The sequence below is a fragment of the Eupeodes corollae genome, chromosome 2, assembly GCF_945859685.1.
Source record: "Eupeodes corollae chromosome 2, idEupCoro1.1, whole genome shotgun sequence".
In the NCBI taxonomy this organism is placed as follows: Eukaryota; Metazoa; Arthropoda; class Insecta; order Diptera; family Syrphidae; genus Eupeodes; species Eupeodes corollae.
The window spans coordinates 152,553,228-152,571,642 of NC_079148.1; the positions used below are offsets into that span (position 1 = coordinate 152,553,228).

Genomic DNA, 18,415 nt, shown 5'->3' on the forward strand with positions numbered 1-18,415 from the left:
TTAGATGCTGTCTAAGCTTCGGATGAAGTATGTTATATACAAAAAATAGCCTCTGATTAAGCTATACCTCCCTTTGAATAAAGGAATAAAGGATATTTGTTTTAAAAAATAACTATTCTATAAGAACACCCTATATTTGTGTTTGACAGATGTCATCATAAAAAAGTTACTTAAACTTATTTTACTTTTGTAATTTTCTACACTTTAAAAGTGGAAAGCAACTTTTATTAAAAACCATGTATCTGAACACGTCTTAACAATGACAGTTCTTGAAAAAGGAACGCAAGCAAACAAAAATCCCGCGAACGCACCTAATAATTTGAAATGTCAGGAACTCTGGGTTATCATAAATTTTTAACATTGCAAAAAGTTAAAGTGTTCATTTTGTGTTTAAAAGTAAAGTGTGTAAAAAAGCGATACGTAGTGTGTAAATTATTTAAAATAAGGAAAGTAATCTTTTACAGTGGCAATTCATGAACAAAAAAAAAGCGAACAAACTTAAATCTGGTGATGTCAGAATCATAAAATTCATATGAATTTAACAAGTAACTTAAAGTTATGGTTGTCATTTTCTGGATTAAAGTAAAATTTTAAAGTTAAAGTTATCTTTAATAGTTACAGTTCGGGTAAAAAAGACATAGTAAACAAACCTAAATATGAAGAACGAACCTATAAGTTTGAAATGTCAGTTTTTAGTAACTCAAAAGATATATGGATATAAAAAACTACTTATGTTGTTGACTTTTTGTCCGTTTTAGTTAGCATTATAAGCTCTCATCTTTTAAGATTAGTAACTTTTTGAAGTGACTTTAAAATCTTACAAAATGTTATCAAATTTTGTTCCACTGTTTTGAATGGAACAAGTGATTTACAGCCTATGAACAAAATATCCCCCACATTGCACGTTCATGTTTTTCTAGCTTAATCATTATTATTATTAATATATTTTTAAATATCTTTCACAAACATTTTCAAGTACCCTCCATCACGTAGCCTATGTACCTATAAAAAAAAAACAAACACAGGGCACGCTTTATTATTGTACTCCAAAGTCTACTTTTATAATAACCATGTGTTTGTTTTTTCTCAAAATAAAATTTCAAAAATATTTGTATAGTATTCCATTCTTGACGTAAGATCTTATAATGCCATTGAACTTTTCTTATAACTTGAAAATATCCACTTAAATGCTTATATAGCTTATGGGATCTCCTTCTTCACTGGTTGTTTACACGCGGAGTCAGTTTGCCAATCTTAGGACCATAAATTAAGACAATTTTCCAGCAGGAGGTGAACTCTTTTCAACTGGATAACTTGATGCTCGTAGTTCTTGCGGTTAAGCACAATTAACAGTACTTTAGTCCAGGAGAAGTCAACGGATCCGCACTGTTTTTCGTCTTACTGAGATTTCACGCTGCTTACCCTAGGTACCCCAATCCCGCTCCCACTTACTCATCAAAAAGTCATGGAACCAGAGTCAGCGATAAAGAAAAAATAACTAGGTACCTCGTTTATTCGCTCTTATGAAGTAGACGCGATATCTGTGATTCAGATAACGAAGCTAAATGCACCCAAAAGGCTTCTGAATTTTCCGCTATCGTTCGTCCGTCACAGTCGTCGTCGCCACAGTCTTCGCAAAGTCTTCCTATAGCCGTCATAGAATAATAATAAAGGCTTCCAAGATTCAAATCAAAAATTGAAAAATCACCCTCACTCGGTAGATATTTGTATCGATTGTACACTGCAAGGGAGCCTCCTCTGTCCTCTACTTTTTCTGTGTGAGGTTGATACGCTATTTGTGCGGTGCGGTGTTGACTGTTGTTGTTTCTAAGTTAGACTCTGACTGCGCCTGTGGTTTACTGAAATGTACATCACAGATTGGTATCTTTTATGTGGTGCACCAAAAAAAAATGTATACTCGTAAGCATCATCATCAGAAGCAACAGGAGGAGTGTACAATTAGATATAGTATCTGGTATCTGGAACTACCTTACCTACGACGATACGAGTACAATGGATAAATGAGGCAGGAAGTGGTTCGCATAGAATGCACAACACATCACGTAGTTATAGATAGAGATACATTAGATGTTATAAATTGTTACTATACCTAACATATATTGATTGGAAAATGGGAAAATCGTTTGTGACGTTCTGCAATCGCAAATTATAAATTCCGAATATGTAGTATCTATATTCTGTTAGCAGGCTACACAGAGCGAAAACACTACAAAATTAAAGACTTTTCAATTTCTGATTTGCACAAACTGGAGGGTTATTACTACACTCAACACGTTTTAATTTTAAGCACCTTGCGAACGTTCCGACAAAAAAGAAATGATTCCTAAAGTTTTGAATGTCAAAATAAGAATTAAAAAAGGGTTGTGTAAATCATTAAACATTCCTAAAGTGCGATAAGAAAAGGAATCTCTACACTTGCGAGTATATTTGAAATTAAATTCTAGGTTAAACTTATGGGTATTGAAAACTAATTTTCTAAGTCAGTTCTAAAGAGGTTTTAAGTTCTTGTTTTCAAAAATTTAACATTTTCTTGATATCAATAAATTCAATTTATCAAATGTATCAATCTTGTAACTGGGAACATTTTTAGAACTACTTTAGTTTTAGTTTTCATATCTTGTTGACACTTTTTCCACACAAGTTGGGTAAGTGAACTGAAGTGAAAAAAATATCTTTACAAAGAACCAATCTTTTTTGTTTTAATTTTAAATCAGTTAAAATTTTATAAGTCAAGTCTTGGATAAAAGCTTTACAAAATTTTCATACCTTCTGTACTTTTGTGAATCTTTTTTTTCTCTGCCTTATGCTCTGCAAGTAGGGTACATTGTCTTTCTAAGGTTAATGGCACAGACCACATGAATAAGTGGTTAGTTTAGATGAGAACATTTAAGTAATCAGACAATTAACTATAATATACAAATGTGTTTGCTTTGCTTTTGATATAATACATTTTCTTGTAACTGAGGTATAATCACTAAAATTAAATTATGTATATGTATGATGTTATAATGGATTACATGTTTAATCATCAACTGATGGAAGGCTTTCCGGGTAAGTAAGTTCTACAGACACTTCTGTGATTTTCATGGTAAACGAAATTGGAAATTCTTTTGATGATTTTTAAAAAATGTTAAAAAACAGTGAAATTATGATACTTCTTTGAATTCATTTTTTAAAAAAAAATAGTACAGAATCTAATTACAAAATATAGTTTGAAGGCATTATTGGAAAGTCTGCAGAACATTAGTAAATGGCCACAAAATCACCAGGAAAGTTTGAAATAATCTGAAAGAGTTTTTGAATCTAATCTTGAATTTTATGTGTCATGGTAATTTGCAGAAATTCTAGTGCCTATTTCATAAACATTGACAATTGTGAAACTTTTAAATTTACAACTTGACACTTGTCAAAATCTGTTCCAGAAACTATTGGACAATATACATACTTTTCATTTTTTCGTTTCATAAGGAAATTATCATGACAATGAACTGCCAAGTATTTTTCCATAATTGTCAAGAAATTTCCTACAAATTTGTACTGACAATTCTTTTAAGAAATGAAAACAAAATGTCAGTATTTGATTGACAATTGTGACAGGAAACTCAGCAACTGCCAAATGTTGACAGTGAAAAGACCTAAATACATATTTCCAAGTGTTAGTGAAAGTGAATATGATGACGATTCTCAATTGCCGATTCGCTCGAAATTTTAAATAAAGAATAACAAAATATTTTGAATCGTTAATTGGGCTACAATGTAAGGAAACATTTTTAAAACACTTATTTTGATAAAATTATTTATTTTAAAACTGTCGATTTTTATTATGTTTTATGCACTTCACTTTTTAATAATTAAAAACGATTTTGCAAACTGTCAAATTTTAATTTTGTCATGACAAATCACTAATGTCACCTATCAATATATAATAGGTCCGTTTGCGTAGTGGGTGCACTAAAATTCGTAAAACGACATATTTTAAAGAGGGGTGGAAAAATTCTCTCACAAAACTACAAAAAGTAAGCGAACGGAAAAACAACAATATTTTCCCACAATTTGACTGTCAAAAAAATATAAATTTGAATCATCATCGTTTCATTTCATGTTTGGAATTCATTTTTTTTTGTAAATGGATAAATTAAGACAACCTGAACTTCAAGCAACATCATGCTGGTCCATTTTATTTTGTTTAGGAAAAAATTTTATTAAATTGAAAATTGCAATCTTGTCGCTGTTATTTGGAAAAGAATTTTTAGCGATCAATTATTTTAATTTATTTGAAGTATTACCAAATTTGACACTTTACACAAATCAACCCAGAGAAATTTCTTGGGCTAAAATTCGTAGGTTAGGGAAATATGTTAGTCTCTCGTGAGAGCTCTCTTTTACGAAAAAGTACGACATTTTTGAGTACGCGAACAGGATTTAGTTAAATTTCGTAATTTTTCGTAAAATTGGACTGTTTAAAAAAGATACGCGAAGGGACTTATTTTATGAAATACAGATTTGTCTGACAAGTGTCACACCATTTGTAGAATTGTCACCTGTCAATTTTTATGAAACAGGTACCTGGTGGCAACGTGTTCAGATTTCGCATATATTTTTCAATCCCCCAATAACCAACTTGAAATGGCAGGACAATAAGGAGCAAATTATATGGTCCACCCACTATTTTGATTTCGGAAGTGAAGAGCTCTGTGTACATCTTCTCGAAACAAACAACGTATTCGAAGTTGTCGCGATGGAGTATACAAATTTGTTAAAGTCAACAAAAAATTGCTTTTGATATGATATGATAAATTATCACTGCGTCTATTTTCAAGTGATTGAATAGCTAGAAGTTGGCAACTAGTTTTCTATGATTGAGTTTCGATGTTCCACCGAAATTTTTGAATCGTGAACCTTTTAAACTTTTGTTGGACCATTTCAATTCTCTTAGATTGAATGTTATAAAAAAGGTTCCAGATTACACAACAGTATTCCAAGATTTTTCTTACATCGGTGTAAAAAGCCATTTGAGAGAAAAAAGGGTCTTTAAAGTGTATGCTATTGCGTTTGATTAAACCGAGCATGGAATTTGAAAGTTAAGTCTAGGGTCAAAAACTGCACCAAGATATTTCTTCCCCCTTTCTAAAACTTGATTCTCAATTTTGTAGTCAAAAATGATGTCAGAAAAATGTCGGCAAAATGAAAAACATTGATATTTAGTGACATTTACAAATAATTGGTTTTTCGTGCACCATTGGTATAATTTCGAAATATAGTCTTGCAAGAGATGACAGTCATTAATAGATTTTATGCAACAAAAAAACTTTAAGTCATCGACGAAAATAAGTTGACTAGAATTGAGGAAAATAATAGGTAAGTCATTTATAAAAATTAAAAAAGAAGGGGTCCAAGATGGCTACCTTAGGGCACACCAAATAAAACCAAAAAAATGAACTTTGTCAATGTAAATAAATTAAACTCGACCCTTAAAATAGGATTCCAACTATTTCAAAAACTTAAAATGAAAACCAAAGTTTTTAAATTCTTCATTAAAATAGAGTGACTTACTCTTTTTTGAAAAATCGTTTTTTCTCGAAAAGTTTTGGAATATACGACAATTGTTAAGACCCTGATTTGTGAATAGGGTTTAAAAATCGTTTCTTCCATGCTGAAAGCAGTTCGACGTTTTTTAAAGAGCTATTAAAAATTAGGAAATGCGATTTAGCTTCATTCAGATTCATTTTTGAAGAACAATAGGTGGAATTTCGTCTGGACCTGGTTTATTATAATTATTTAAACTCAAGCGACCATTTTCAATTTTGGAAATATTTAATTCCAATATCTGCTTTACATTCAAAAGACTGTCCATGCTGAACTTACATTCGAATAAGCGTAACTAGATTTAAAATAGTGTGCAAAGGAATCGCAAATACTTGATAAATTTGAAAATGTTGAACCAAGGTAATTTATACACCTGGGAATTACTTTTTTTGTAGGTTAGATTCAAAAGATAAAATATCATTTTAAAATAAAAAATTGGTAAAAATATCGAATTGCAATTCCAATTGAATTTAAATATTATGTGGTTCATCTTTATTTTTCTCGATCCGTAAACATTTATAAACCTTGTTTTTTTTACTGCTAAAGCTTTTTATTGTACAAAAGAGGCTTGAAATTTGCTTTAATTTCAACTTTGGGAACATAAATATCATAATTGCCAATTTTAGGTTATCAATAAAAAAGTCATTAAAATGTAATAAATCCATAGAACAAAAATACTCCCCGCAACTGAATATGCACCAAGTAACTCGCTACACCTTAGAAATTAGCTTTTTTGTTATTAAGCTTCAATTTCACACACTTTGTAGATTTAATAAAATCATATTAAGTTAATAGCATCACCTTTCGAGAGCTTTTAACTATTAGATCTTCCAAATCTATTTCCCATTGATTCGTTTTCGTAATAGGTCTGCAAAGGTTTTCAAAAACAAACTTCAAAAAACTGCAACGGTTTTTGAAAACAAACTTAAATTAAGTTTTTTTGGAGAGATGAAATGGCATTTAAATTTTTAAGGTAAACTTATTTCCAGATAAATTTTAAAACGCTAAATTATATGTACTATTTTTAAACAAGCATGTTCCGTGCTTCGGTATTATTTGGTTAAAAGGTTATTAGTCAACATATACTCGGAAATTAAAACAAAAAATATTTCAAATAAGTGACTTCTACTGTATTTGAATCATACAAAAATATTTCGAGTCATGACTTAATTTTTAATATTATTAACCATAATTAACACACTAAATAGAAACCTCATTAGCTCTATAAAACGGAAAGTGTGTTGAAAAAATTAATTATATTTGTATGATAAAATCCTTTTAATATTTTATTTATCTCTTTTAATGTTTTTAATCCATTAAAACACCCACATGATTGTCAATTCGATATAAAATCACTTTTCTTTTTCCTTTCATTTTAGCGATTAAATTTAAAAAAATGTTGCAAATTTATAATTAATTTATTTTCATCACACACTAAGGGTTGAAATGCTTCAAATAAATTAGAAATAAAAAAATAAAATCATCATCATCAGAGGAACAATAAAATATTGTATTTTTAAATTTATTTCAAAAAATGATCTACCTCCAAATTTCCAAGGAATTTATTCGCATCTTCTAAACATTTGTTCGCATTCGCACTCGATAAACAAAAACTCACAAATTTCACAGACCTGTCGTCTACTGTGGTTTATTTTCGCCTACAGACAAATAAATGAAGCGTTGAGTGAAAATATGGCATCGATTTCAAAACACACCCATTTTGTTTATCTAATGTTTTTTTTTTATTTTCTTCGATTCTTCGGACTCTTTGACTTCGAAGCTTAAAAACCGACTCGACTGTTGAAATGGGAATTTTCGTCGACTTTAATTTGTTTATATTATTCTTAAGTCTATTTAAAATTTTGCACATTTGCCATGGGTACGTTCGTAGAGTATCCTACTTCATATTCTTGACAGGGAGCCCTCGGGTTCGATTCTAATTAAATTGAGTTTAGTGCCAAGGGAAAGGCGGCGCGGAGGGGGCTTGTGATGTTGAAAAAATGTGTAACTCATAAACAAATGTTTACATTGTAAATTATGTTCGGACGTTCTCTGTCGTTGTTTGAGTCTTGAGTTTGCTCGTCGTCGCTTATTATGGACAGCATTTGAAGTCCAAAAAACACTGTGTTCCTTTTCTCCGTTTATAAATTTTCCTTAAAATTATTCAAAGAAGAAAATTACAGATTGAGTAATGGGACGCCTTAGGTGTTAGACAAACAACACTTAAAATGATAATACTTTAAGTAGGAGAATTGGCCAATTTTGATGATTGTTTGTATTATGTTCTTGTCTTTGAATAAAATTAAAGGCATCGTAATTACATCGCCCATCGGAGTTGCGTTTTGAGTCTTTTTATTTGGGTATAATTCTTTGGCAAAAATTAACTACTTGTGAGTTAAGACACGTGGATAGAAAATTACCATGTTTTGTGATTAAAACAAAAATAAATTCTATATTTCAGAAGTTTCAAAAACTAATTATCTTTGCACGTAATATTTAATTACATTCACGCGACAAAGTTAAGTTACACTATCTTCTTTAGCTAAAAATAAATCGGTATTAGGTTGTCTATTCTTAGAACTTCATATTAATATGAGGTTGTCAAAACATGTTTAGTGAATTAATTGAAGTAATAAATGTCGTTGATTTATAATAAATTATATGTCGCATTAAATTGCGAAAGATTTGTACTGGGTATTGGATTGGATTGATGGCATTTAGAATATCTAGAAGTTTTCTTCTATTTCTATACTTTTGACACTGACATTTTGTTGTTAGAAAGCATTGTATTATGTTATTGGTTGTCTTACAGCATGCTATTTATTCAAGCTCACAGTTTAGCTTATTGTCATTATTGTTTTTTAAGAACTTCAAGGCCTTAATAAAAAGGCTTTTAAGAAGATATCTATTCGTCAGCCATAATATCTCAAGAACTAGCTAAGATATCAAATAAATTATATTTTATATAGATAATAACATTCAGATAATGTTGGTATTAATATTTATTTAACTTTAAGTAAAATTAACACACAGGCACGATTGACAAAATATCAGTATGGATCGCATCCCAGACTTTTTAAGGGAATGGAACAAACCAAAAAGATTGCTAATTGTGTTCAGTTCTTTGCATTTTGTTTTGCATCAAAAACATACCGTTTTAATTTGTAATTTTTGGGCTACTTCAAGACATACATACATTATACTATTTTAAGCTTCAATTCTGAGCTTACTTAAGGGGTTATCAATACCCTTATTATAATTAAACACAGTGCGAGAAATTGGGAAAGGAAGATATAATTTGAAAGGGGAAACCGATGCACATTGGTTTTGAATGCCTGCAAATTATAACGAGTAGGAAATATTGAGTTTGATAAAACATTCCACATTCACGTAGTGCGGCTAAAGAAAGAATCTCTGTACTTAACAGTACATCAGAAATTGGACTCAACGGTAAACTGATGGGCATTCCTAGCTGTACAATTATTACATTACAACAATGACAGGAATGGAAAAGAGAACGATCTCCCATTAATTTATAAGTTCTTTTTTCGATTCTATCCAGAAGACTAAGGTACGTTATTGGGGCTCCAGTCTGAATATGAGAGTTATGGCTGGAACACACACACGCTTCAGCTTCGGCTTCGCCTGACGTTTACGAGTTCAACCATAGGAATTCAATGCATGCTATCGCAATGGAGCTGCGACCTCACGTTTCTTTTGACAAACGTAAGGAAAAGAACGTAAGGTAACGTAATGTGACTCCAAACGGAAGCCCTAGTTCAATTATCTGAACATTTTCTTTGTCTGAGAGCTCAACAGCTGTAAAAAAATGTTCACAAACAAAATATTTGCTCTTCGAAGGGATGAAATAATAGAAAAGTCATTCAAAGGAACCTCAAAGCAGGCCTATCGTAAAGCCAAAGCTGAACGTGTTTGTGATTCAGCCATTATACTCGAGGTTAGGACGAATAAAACATTTGTAAATTATAGCCAGATCAGAAGGTGTAAAAAACTTCTTGCATCGTCGCGGAAAGCCTCAACACTTAGCAGCATTTTTGGCCATGTCAAATATGTGATCACTCCACAACAAGTGGTTTATGATGCACATAAATAAGACTGATAGTTGTTCAATCTTTTTGATGCAAGTACCACCCATGGATAGTGCCATTTTGGGAGGGTTACGCTTTTGTGCCAGTAGACAGCATTGAGTTTTCGACGCATTAAATTCTACACGGTTTTTGAATCCCCATTGATTAATGCTGTCAAGATCAGAATTTGATGAGGTCATCATACGTTGCCGTAGTACACATCCGAAGAACAAGGATGAGAATCTAAAAACGGATATGAGAAGCAGAGGGTACTGTCATCGGCGAAACAATGTAGTGAATAGGGGGTTTCAGACAAAAGATCATTTGTGAATATAAGGAAGAGATTAGAAGACAAGACGGAGCCCTGGGGTACACCAGCGTTTATTTTGTGGATATCAGATTTAAACTCGTCCAATAATACTTGAATTGAACGATTCGAAAGGTAATTTCTAACCCAACGAAGAAGAGATTTATCAATACCAAAAGCACCATTTTCAGTAAGAGAGCTTGATGCCAAACTCTATCAAATGCCTTCGACTTTCTCAAAATCGATATAAGGATTTGTTCCACTGTTTAATAAACCATGAGATCACCAGTGGACCTTTTGCAACGAAAGCCATACTGCCGGTCATTAAGAAGCTTCTGTTCTCAAAGATATTTCTTAAGCTGAAAATTGATCAGCGTTTCCATGCCTTTGGAAAGAAGGGACATTAGTGCGATTTGACGATAGCTAGAGAGGATGGAGGATTCACCAGTATTCCATCCACTCGTAAAGAGACCAGACGAATAGAGAGCGTTGAAGAACAACACTTCAGAACAATATCGGGGATCCTATCTGGGCTAGCGGATTTAGAATGTAAAGATCTTTTAGTACTCTAGCAACTGTACGAGTGCGAAAGAAGATTCGACGCATGGAATAGTTTGCGCTTTCAAGTACAGGAGGAGTCATGTCACTCGTTGGCAGAATCGAATTAACAGCAAACTGTGCTGCAAGCAAATTGACAAATTGACCATCGAGCTTACAAAAGGAGTGTCATTCGGAAACGAACGTAGGAACCAACGATAAAGTAGTGTTGCGCTAATTTTTTAAAAATGACCAGAAATTTGTACTACTTTTTTGACTTTGCAGTATTTTTTGCCGTAATTTCTGGTCATGCAACATTTTTTTTTTACTTGCACTTTGAGTCAAGTGAAATTTATTTTAATTCTTGTTCTAATTGCTCAAGTAACATTTCCGCTCATTTGGGATTGAGGTGAAAACCTCACCTAGTTGAAGGAAACACTATGACATTTTGTTTTTTCTCTTAAGCGGGTTTTACCGTTTAGCGAAATATCATAATTTAAAACATTATTACAGTGGATTTCTCATTTTTTTAAAGATTTGAAAGTATGTAATGGAATTTTTCAACAAAGTTTTAGGCTCTTTTGAAATGCTGTTACATTTCTGATAGTTGAGGCCCTAGTTCACACAGGACTGTAGCGCCACCTTAAGTATTATATGATAGTTATATTTTAAAATTTAGTAATTTAAAAAATTTCAAACCAAATTTAAAAGTCTAAACTAAGCTCTGATTTATTTAACCAAAAAAAATACTTGTGTATTTTAAATATATTACATATCAAATTACCTTAGAATTCCATGTTCAAATATTAAACGGAATTCAAAATAAAATTTCTGGGTTGAGTTTTGCTTTTTAAGTAAAAATTACCTGGAAGAAAAAGAAAATTAAAATAAGTAAATATAGGATAAAACTTTATTTGTGTATATGGAATAAATAAAATATGTATTTCTTAATAAAAGAAGTATATTTAGATAAATATTAGTATTTAACGAACTATGCTCTAGTTAAATAGTCAACTGGAATCGCCCCTTAAAAATGTACATATGTATACCGAAATAGAAGCACCTTTAAAAATTATTCGCACTTGAGCCCACTTTGAAAGTACTATTATGTACAAAAATTCGTTCTTTAGCCGTACTACACGAATGTGGAATGTCTTACCATGCTCTGTCTTTCCCAGGCATTGCAAAATTTAAGAATTCAAAACTGATGTGCACCTACAATGCTTTTCTAATCCCCCCCCCTTTTTTTCCTACTGTTCAGACTGTGTCTTTGGTATATCAAAGCTATTCAGAACACTTTGATTATGGGCTAATTATATAAGAAACATATTTTGTAATTGTATAATTTTTGAACGTCGCTGAAGATCAAGTCTTGACAAAGCAGTTTAATAAAAAATTTAAATACTACGAACTTCAAAATTTTACATTTTTAAATTTATAGATCTGATTCGCACATTAAGGTCTGCTTTCTAAGTTTTCTTTAAGATCTGTTTACTATTTATTTTAAGGAACTGTCAATTTTTCGGTGTGTTCAGATGCACTGTTTTGGTTACTAGAAAAATGCTTAGTCCTTAACAATAACTCGTATAATATATTTTCAAAATCGTCACCAGTTTTGGGAGAACAGTTAAGGCTTATAAGTTTAAGAGATTGGAATACAATTTCAGCTATAGGTAGACGTCTGTTTTGTGACGTAAAGTAGGAAAGTCATCGTACAAAATAGATTGACGTAACGAAATAGAACAAAAATTAAAATAAATTACCTCCTATAAGAATAAACGTACCTCATTTAATGATTTTTTTTAAATTTAAATAAATGCATAAGCAAAGCGTTACCACCAGTCCTACTCTTAATATAATGTCAAGGACATCACTTTTTTTCTATAAAATTAAATTCTTAAACCGACCAACCTGGATTTCCATAAGATTTATTCTTCCATATACACATCTACACATCTAGGTACTTTTTAAAACAACCTGCTGACTACTTCGTATATTTCAACGTATTTCAATAGAATCCAAATCTCCAAACCAATTGAGAACCTCTAAGCAAAACCACATTATAGCTCAATCCAACTTCTTCTTCCATAACCACTATTGAGTGCCAGATCCCAGATATGGTGTTAGTTATATAAAAGTAGGTCCTTCTTCATGTTGCATGCCATAGTTTATGGATAGCATTGCCCACAATGCTTTAGCTTGAGGTTCTCATGATGAACTACTCTATATACCTTTCCCTGCCAATCACATGCATATATAGATAAATCTACCTACATAATAGTGAGAGCGCATTTGAAGTGGTGTTACTTATTCACCATAAAGTTCCATTAACTAAAGTAGCTTCTCTGGGTTTCCCATTGAATTAAGCAAGAAAAAAAATAATAAGAACCAAAAAGGATTAGCGAATGGAAAGTGATTCCTCGAGAGTGAATGAATAAATAAGTACCAGTTCCAGTGAGAGTCGGGCTTGCCAGAGTGGGCTATTTATAGGAAATTGGGCTACTTTTACTTTTCGAAAATTGTCGAAAAAAATATGACAGTTTGACAGCTCAATAATAGGCTATAAGTAGCCCAAAAGGAAGTGGGATAAAAGTAGCCCAAAAATAAATTGGACTTAAGTAGCTCAAAAATACTTCGACATAATTAGCCCAATAATGATTGATCTAAATTATACTCGTACATAGATCAAAATTAATTGGGCTTTAAATTAAATAATAATATTTGAGCTACAAGTAGCCCAAAATTAAGTTTCCCTGAAGTAGCTCAAAAACAAATTTGCTATAAGTAGTCCGAAAACAAGTGGGCTATGAGTACTATAAATGAAGTGATATAAGTAGCCCAATTGTAACTGAGCAATAATTAGGTCAGTAATAATTGGATTAAAGTGGCACATCAATAATTGGGCTACAAGTAGCCCAAATCTACTCTCGGAGGATATTTTTCTCCGCACGAATAAATGATATAAACAGAATATATTTTTTTAATTTGGGCTATTATTTGGGCTAATTTTTCGGATCTTATATTAGGCTTCAAATATTTTTAAATTGGATTATCAAACTATTTGAGAACATGGCAACCCTCGTACCAGTGTCAGTAGATAAAGAAGAAGAAAAAGAACAAATCCTTTTCCAGAATTTCAAAAAATATAGGCTTCTCATATTATTATTTATGTGTACATTTATACGACTATTTACAACAAAAACAACACAAGTGAAAACTGAATTGATAAATAATGAGCACCAGGCGGTGTTTTGTGCCTTGATAGCGCCACCTGGTGGTGGTGGCTGTGGTGGTAGAATATATCTGTCTTTGTGTCAGGCCACATTGAAGTGATAGCTGCTATATCAGATAGAATTTGCATTTCATGTTGTATTTTCATTTTTATTCTTCTCTTATTCTTGTATAATTCAAAATAATTTCGTAATATTAGAGGAAGAAATATGAAAAAGAAACAGTGGCTTTTCTGCTTATATTTTCAGTTTTTCTTATTTTCTAGAAGCACGCAGAGCAGTGAGAAATTTTGCATATTTTATTTTTTCTTACGTTTTCGACTCGGGTACAGGAATCTCCGTGTGGTTCTAAAATACAAGTACGAGTTTATGACGGAAAGTCGGAGAAAATGGTTGTGGGAAATAAAGTTAGACAAACTTTAATTTTTGAGAATTGTTTAACGAAATAAAAATAAGAAAATATATACTCAAGGCATATGAATGTACTTTGCTTATTCAGGTCAGTTTTGAATGGTAATTTATTCGAGGGGATGAGAGATTTTGTTCATGTTTAATGTAGAAGTTAGAAGTTTTAAAATAATTGGAAATTCAGGAGCTTTACATGATTGTTGACCTATTTTGTGTTGTATTCTGTTTGGATCAATAAGATTTTACTTAAATTAACACGATTTCTGCTGATCAAAGATAGACAATCAGAGCATGACCTAAATGAGAACTGAATCAAAGGAGCCAGTTACAGGTTTCATTGAAATTAATCCGAAAAAATGTTTGAATGTATATTTAACTGTGTTTCCTTTGATAAGACACACAAATTATAAATTGATTGATTGGAAAGATCTTGAGAAAAAAGTGTAATTGGACAATTGTAGTTCCTATCAGCAAACAAATTTGCGGGGAATATCAATCAATAAACTTTTGTCACACGACCTGTCAAAAAAAACCCAGTTATTGATTTCAGTGATTAAAACCAATGATAGCTATATCAATGCCCCCTTACTCAATTCATATCTCAAAAAGGGCTAAACCGATTTTAGCAAATAGTAATTTGCTGATTTTTGACTTGAATAATGGAATTAGAACAAACATATTACGGAAATAATAAAGTGTACATAAATTGGAATTGAAAAACCGCCATTTTCCACATTTATTTGCCAAAGAAGCTCATAATTAATAAGGTCCATTTAGGGCCAAGTTAAAGTTATCCTTGGTTTTTATCCGTGAAACCAGGTTTGTTAGAACCCTCATTAAACATTTTTATCACAGGAAAAAATATTCTGCTGATCATTGAAATCAATTTCATAGCTTTTTTAAATACAAAATTCTGTTTCATCTAAAAAAACAAATATTACTTTACTTTTATTTTTTTAATTTAATTCAAGTCGCGAAGCTTGCAACAGTTATATACGTTCATTTCCCGATACAACATATCCAGAAGGTCTGATTACAAGGCACAAGCAATAGGATCTCAACAGCTTCAAACCAATTAAATCTGCAGGACCAGATGGAATAATAAGAGCCGAGCTACAAAAGACTTCTGACATAATTGCACCAATCCTTGAGGCAATTTTTACCAGCTGTCGTTACTTGGTCCGTGTTCCCTTGGCAAGGAGAGAAGTTAAGTCAATCATAAAGATCTGCGACCTATAAGTTTATTATACTTCTTAAGACCTTGGAAAGATTAATTAATATCCATTTAAGGGCAAGTATTGATATGACTTATGTCTTCGACTCAACGTGCCTACTGTAAAGGTAAATCGGTGGAAACAGCGTTACACACTTTAGTAGGCACCGTCGAATATTCCCTCCATCATAAGGAGTTCACTATGGTTGCTTTCCTTGACATCAAAGGTGCCTTTGACAACTTGGACACATCTGGAACCACATCTGCACTAACATCTCTAAACGTAGAGAGTTCGCTTTGGGAGTTAATTCATTTAATGCTGACTAGCAGAATAATTGACTCAAAACTGAGCACGTCTTCTGGCACACGATTTGTTAGTAGAGGGACACCGCAAGGTGGTGTTCTATTCCCTCTCCTCTGGAACCTAGTGGTAAATGAAATCCTAACTAGTCTGGATACAGTGGGTTTCAGGGTGATAGCCTATGCGGACGACGACAATGCTATAGAAGTTTCAGGAAAGTATCTTAACATCCTAAAAGAACTCTTACAAAATGTCTTGGACAGACTAATACTTTGAGCTGATTGGAATGGAATGGGTTTTAACCCACACAAAACTGATTTAGTCTTATTTTCGAGGAGATACAAAATTCCATTTGTAAACCCTCCCTATATTCAAGGAATCCAATTAAAATTCTCAGACGAGGCCAAACACCTGGGTCTTGTCTTAGATAAAAAACTAAATTGGAAACTGAACGAAAAGGAAAGAGTCAAAAAAGCTACTATAGCTCTCTTTTCTTGCAAAAAAGTTATTGATAATAGATGGGGCTTACAACCCAGAATCACGCATTGGTAATCAGACCGATTTTGATGTACGGTGTGGCAGTAAGGTGGACTTCTTTAGAGAAAGCTAAAAACCGGGATAAATTAGATAAAGTCCAAGGTTCAGCTTGCCTATGTATAAACGGATTTCTTTGCATGACCCCATCTGCGGCACTGGACACCTTACTCTTCCTAACACCCCTTTATATATTTGGAAAACAAATAGCTGCAAGCTCTGCTTTTAGCCTAAGCTTCGTCGCAGTGGATTATAAACAACATTGGCCACTCCATAATTCTGAGGTATTTAGAATCAATTTTAAAGCACACAGACTACACCATCCCCCAACTGCAATTCGACAGAAACTTACAGATTTCTATACCTTCCAGATCTTTCTGGGAGGAAAAGGTCATCCAGGAAGACGAATCAATCTATTTTTATTCAGATGGTTCAAAAATAAAAGTAGGGGTTGGTGGAGGTGTGCACTCTGAACGACTGAAATTAGGTCTCTCATTCTGCCTTCCCAATCATTGTAGCGTGTTCCAGGCGGAACTCTTGGCAATGAAAGAAGTCTTGTCCTGGTCTGAAGAAAACGTGTAATCAATATCTGATATCTGTATCTTCTCAGGCCGCTTTCAAATCTCTGGACTCTGTCTCTACAATTTCTATAAGAGTCCATAACTGTCGATCATCTCTAATGGAGATGGCACAACAATTTAATATGCACTTTTGCTGGGTTCCGGGCCATAGAAACATTCCAGTTAACTGAAGGCAGATGAACTTTGCAGGAACCATACAGTACAACCCATTCTAACACGTTTGGCAAATGCTGGTATAACAATCGCTACTTGTAAACTGTTGCTAATGCTAGACGCTATGAAGAGGGCAAACACCAGGTGGAAAAACATTACAACGTGTCAAGTCACAAAAACCATCTAGCAAACACTAGATTTACAACGTTCAAGGTGCTTGCTATCTCTAAGCAGATCGCATACAAGTTCGATAATAGGTGTCATAACCGGGCACTGTCTAATAGGAATGCACTAGACGGCGTATTCTCAAATGACTTTTTCAGAAGCTGTATGGACGAGGAAGAGAAAGAAATAGTTCTTTATCTTCTGCCCTAGCTCAAAAACGCAAGAATTGCCTAAGAGAATTCTTCTTTAACGATCTAAACAATCTAAATCACATCATCATAATCAGCCGTAAACGACTCAAACTGGTTCCGTTGGAGGAAGCCTCAAGATTTATGTGGTATCACAATGGGCCATTAAACTGGCGTAAGTGTGTCCGTTTTCCATCATGGACAGCCACTTTAACCTAACCTAACCTAAATCTCGAAACGAAATTTTTAATGATAGAATCCGTTGATCGCTTTAACTGGTCGCTGACTGCATAATTCCAATAAGGAAAATTCGTTTGAATCACAGACATTTTCAATGATCGCTTTAGCCAACCTGTCAAAAAGTTCCTATAAAAAGGAATGATTGTTGTAACAGGCTCCACAATTTTTTATAAAGGAATCAAAATCGGCTGAGTTATACCATTCACATCTCAAAAACTAGAGTTTTTTAGCAATTTTTTTGATAGCTCGTTAATAGCGTTCATTGACAAACAAAATATGATATTAAAATCTTTTGGAAAATGTTTACTTCATTGGAATTGTAAAAACATTAAAGAACATAGCAGTGAAACAATTCATTTCAACGAAAAAAAGTATCAGCTGTTCTGGAAAATGAATTCCGCCCAGTAAAATAGAAAATAAAAAACGTTTTTAGAAAAAATAGTGCATTTAATATAAAAAAAGAAGAAAGATGTCCAAAAGTCTTGATTTATAATCAAAAATAAATACAGTAAAGGATCCATTCAAAAATGTTCCTGGAAGGATTTCAATAATAGCAATGATTGACCTCCTACCATCTGTAAAATCGTTAAAGTCAGATAACATTGGTAAGTTGTTTTTCTATCTTACAAACAAAACAATTCTTTTTTTTAAAGAATTGTGACGTCTTCTATTCGAATCTCGCCTTTTCTTCGTATCAGGTTATTTGTATATTCTCCTTTACAAAAGTTATGACAACTAAAAACGCTGTTTTTGAGGAGAAGGTAAATCGCAACATATCTCTTCATTTATTTGATTCTGTATGAAGTTTTAAGAAAGCTTGAACTTATAACTTCCAAAGTTTTGAAAAATACTTTTTGCAGGTA

At 32.6% G+C, this 18,415-nt stretch overlaps 1 protein-coding gene across 3 annotated transcripts in view; it reads right to left on the minus strand.

Annotated features, from left to right (window-relative positions):
• LOC129947560 (trichohyalin) overlaps positions 1–18,415 on the minus strand; it is a 172,999-nt gene that overhangs the window by 80,980 nt on the left and 73,604 nt on the right. The window contains exon 1 of one of the 3 annotated variants that reach the window (XM_056058169.1): positions 11,324–11,340. The exons of the other annotated variants lie outside the window; for them this stretch is intronic. The gene's annotated coding sequence lies outside the window, so the exon portion shown is untranslated. Of the gene's footprint in view, positions 1–11,323; positions 11,341–18,415 lie in introns of those variants that run through there. 3 annotated transcript variants of the gene reach the window in all.